This window comes from Salvelinus namaycush, chromosome 9, assembly GCF_016432855.1.
Source record: "Salvelinus namaycush isolate Seneca chromosome 9, SaNama_1.0, whole genome shotgun sequence".
Taxonomy (NCBI): domain Eukaryota; kingdom Metazoa; phylum Chordata; class Actinopteri; order Salmoniformes; family Salmonidae; genus Salvelinus; species Salvelinus namaycush.
This window is the reverse complement of record NC_052315.1, coordinates 53,108,538-53,113,030: the sequence shown is the minus strand read 5'-3', so window position 1 is coordinate 53,113,030 and position 4,493 is coordinate 53,108,538. Positions and strand designations below refer to the sequence as shown.

General features: G+C 39.8%; 1 pseudogene; it reads right to left on the bottom strand.

Annotated features, from left to right (window-relative positions):
• Positions 1-3,658: 3,658 nt before the first annotated feature.
• The window catches only part of LOC120053324, a 4,809-nt pseudogene continuing 3,974 nt past the window's right edge, over positions 3,659-4,493 (bottom strand).

The window sequence follows — 4,493 nt, the reverse complement described above, 5'->3', positions numbered from 1 at the left end:
TTTGGACACACCTTCTCATTCAAGGGTTTCTCTTTAGTTTTACTATTTTCTACATTGTAGAATGATAGTGAAGACATCAAAACTACGAAATAACACATATAGAATAATGTAGTAACCAAAAAAGTGTTAACCTAATCAAAATATATTTTATATTTGAGATTCTTCAAAGTAGCCACCCTTGACCTTTATGACAGCTTTGCACACCCTTGGCATTCTCTCAACCAGCTTCATGAGGTAGTCACCTGGAACGCATTTCAATTAACAGGTGTTCCTTGTTAAAAGTTAATTTGTGGAATTTATTTCCTTAATTAACCTGTCTGGCTCCGGGGTTCCGCTAGCGGAACTCCTCCCACATTCCACTGAAAAGGCAGAGCGCGAAATTCAAAAAATATTTTTGAGAAATATTTAACTTTCACACATTAACAAGTCCAATACAGCAAATGAAAGATACACATCTTGTGAATCCAGCCAACATGTCCGATTTTTAAAATGTTTTACAGCGAAAACACCACGTATATTTATGTTAGCTCACCACCAAATACAAAAAAGGACAGACATTTTTCACAGCACAGGTAGCATGCACAAAACCAACATAACTAACCAAGATCCAACCAAACTAACCAAGAAACAACTTCATCAGATGACAGTCCTATAACATGTTACACAATAAATCTATGTTTTGTTCGAAAAATGTGCATATTTGAGGTATAAATCAGTTTTACATTGCAGCTACCATCACAGCTACCATCAAAAATAGCACCGAAGCAGCCAGAGTAATTATAGAGACCAACGTGAAATACCTAAATACTCGTCATAAAACATTTCTGAAAAATCGATGGTGTACAGCAAATTAAAGACAAACATCTTGTGAATCCAGCCAATATTTCCGATTTTTTAAGTGTTTTACAGCGAAAACACAATATAGCATTATATTAGCTTACTACAATAGCCTACCACACTACCGCATTCATTCATCAAGGCACGTTAGCGATAGCAATAGGCACGTTAGCGATAGCGAATAAACCAGCAAAAGATATTAATTTTCACTAACCTTCATAAACCTTCATCAGATGACAGTCCTATAACATCAGGTTATACATACACTTATGTTTTGTTCGAAAATGTGCATATTTAGAGCTGAAATCAGTGGTTATACATTGTGCTAACGTAGCATCTTTTTCCCAGAATGTGCGGATATTTTTATGACACTCAACTATTCTGACCAAATAACTATTCATAAACGTTACTAGAAAATACATGTTGTATAGGAAATGATAGATACACTAGTTCTTAATGCAATCGCCGTGTTAGAATTCTAAAAATAACTTCATTACGACATCCAGCTTAGTTATAGCGAGAGAGTGCCCAAAATCTGGGCGCAAACTACTAGTTCACATGTTCGACAGATATATGAAATAGCATCATAAAATGGGTCCTATTTTTGATGATCTTCCATCAGAATGTTGTACAAGGGGTCCTTTGTCCAGAACAATTGTTGTTTGGTTTTAGAATGTCCTCTTCTCCAGTCAATTAGCACGGAAAGCTAGCAAAGTAGCGCGAAGCTCTCCTTCCTGAACAAAGGCACACAACGCAACACGCCTAACGTCCCGAATAAATTTCAATAATCTAATAAAACTATATTGAAAAAACATACTTTACGATGATATTGTCACATTTATCAAATAAAATCAAAGCCGGAGATATTAGTCGTCTATAACGACAGCTTTACAGAAGGCAATACCAGGTCCATTCTCGCGCGTTCCAGGAAACAGGAAATGGGTGTCACGTCATGCCAAGAGCTTTTATTCCACCTCAGATCATGTTATACACTCCATTTCTTCTCTCACTGCCTGTTGACATCTAGTGGAAGGCGTATGAAGTGCATGTATACTAATATATATCAAGCACATTTATAGGCAGGCCCTAGAACAGAGCATCGATTTCAGATTTTCCACTTCCTGTCGGGAAGTTTGCTGCAAAATGATTTCTGTTTTACTCACAGATATAATTCAAACGGTTTTAGAAACTAGAGAGTGTTTTCTATCCAATAGTAATAATAATATGCATATTGTACGAGCAAGAATTGAGTACGAGGCCGTTTAAATTGGGCACGATTTTCCCCCAAAGTGAAAATAGCGCCCTCTGTCCTCAACAGGTTTAATGCGTTTGAGCCAATCAGTTGTGTTGTGACAAGGTAGGGGTGATATACAGAAGATAGCCCTATTTGGTATAAGAACAAATCCATATTATGGCAAGAACAGCTCAAATAAGCAAAGAGAAATGACAGTCCATAATTTCTTCAAGACATGAAGGTCAGTCAATACGGAAAATTTCAAGAATGTTGAAAGTTTCTTCAATTGCAGTCGCAAAAACCATCAAGTGTTATGATGAAACTGGCTCTCATGCAGACCGCCACAGGAAAGGAAGACACAGAGTTACCTCTGCTGCAGAGGATAAGTTAGTTACGAGCCTCAGAAATTGTAGCCAAAATAAATGCTTCACAGAGTTCAAGTAAGACACATCTCAACATCAACTGTTGAGAGGAGATTGCGTGAATCAGGCCTTCATGGTCGAATTGCTGCAAAGAAACCACTACTAAAGAATAGCAATAAGAAGAAGAGACTTGCTTGGGCCAAGAAACACGAGCAATGGACATTAGACCGGTGGAAATCTGTCCTTTGGTCTGATGAGTACAGATTTGCAATTTTTGGTTCCAACCGCCGTGTCTTTGTGAGACACAAAGTAGGTGAACGGATGATCTCCGCATGTGTGTTTCCCACCATGAATCATGGAGGAGGAGGTGTGATGGTATGGGGGTGCTTTGATTGTGACACTGTTGCTCATTTATTTAGAATTCAAGGCACACTTAACCAGCATGGCTACCACAGCATTCTGCAGCGATACGCCATTCCATCTGGTTTGCACTTAGTGGGACAATCATTTGTTTTTCAACAGGACAACACTCCTCCAGGCTGTGTAAGAGCTATTTGACTAAGAAGGAGAGTGATGGAGTGATGCATCAGATGACCTGGCCTTCACAATCCCCCGACCTCAACCCAATTGAGATGGTTTGGGATGAGTTGGACAGCAGAGTGAAGGAAAAGCAGCCAACAAGTACTCAGGATATGTGGGAACTACATATCCAACGACTGTTGGAAAAGCATTCCTGGTGAAGCTGGGTGAGAGAATACCAAGAGTGTGCAAAGCTGTCATCAAGGCAAAGGGTGGCTACTTTGAAGAAAACCAAACTCTTTTTTTGGTTACTACATGATTCCATATCCGTTATTTAATAGTTTTAATGTCTTCACTACTATTCTACAATGTAGAAAATAGTAAAAATAAATAAAAACCTTTAGATGAGTAGGTGTGTACAAACTTTTGACTGGTACTGTATATATATATATATCATAGAATGCTCTGGTGAACCAGATTAAGGTTGCAGTGAGTCATCTAATGTAAATAAGTCTAGCGTGCGAGGGCCAAACAAGGCAGGCATGCATCCAGAGATGCCAGAGAAAATAATTATTGGGTAGGAAGCAGTCCAGGTCCAGTTGCCTGACCAACTACCTGTGCAAAATGCAAGCGCTCACCTGGGTTGAGGAGGGGGCAGATGCACCCATCCAGGACTCTGGGAAAAGGGTGATGTGACCTCTCTGGATCATCGCCTGCTGCTGTGGTTTATGACCTTCTTTACCTTGACCTCCACCTCAGCATGGGAGCCCTGATCATGGGCCGCCCCGATCCTCACCATCAGCACTACGGAGATGAGATAAATCGATCTCTGTTCAATACCGTTGGTATCAATCCCTATTAAATTCTGCTGGCACCATCTACTACTGCCTCAAACATGCAGTGTATTAGCATTTCCTTTCCAATTCTGTTGGCATCATTCACTACAGACTGGTCCCAGATCTGTTTGTACTCTATAGCCAACTCCTATGGTTGTTGTTATGCATACCACCAGCCATTGGGGTTGGCTAAAATAGTAGTTGGCTCACCTCAAACATGCAATGTATTAGATTTCAATTTGAATCTACAGGGTTACCTTTACATATGCATTGTCTGAGATTATTTTCATCTCCATTTTACAGTACATTCTCAGAGAAAGAGGAGTACAATGCCAGGTGGAGACACAGGAGACAATGTATGACATCATTCATGGCTAATGCTAAGATGATGTAGTCGTGAAGGCTTTTCCCAGGAACTTTTCCCACGCCTATCTTTTTTAATCCCACCTACCATAGTCATACTCCTTGGCACAGAAGAGTTTGGGTTTGCCAATAGTCATCTCCTTACACTCCCATTTCTCTGGGAAGAAAAAGAGAGAAGATGTTCATGTCTGTGTGTGTATGTGTGTCTGCTTGCTTGCATGTGCGCGCACCTGCATGTGTGTGTAATGACCCATGGGTTTCGAAAAGGTCCTATATATCTTAACATAATGTCAGAGCTGACAATGGGCATAACTAACCTTTTACTACTGAATGTTTTTGTTA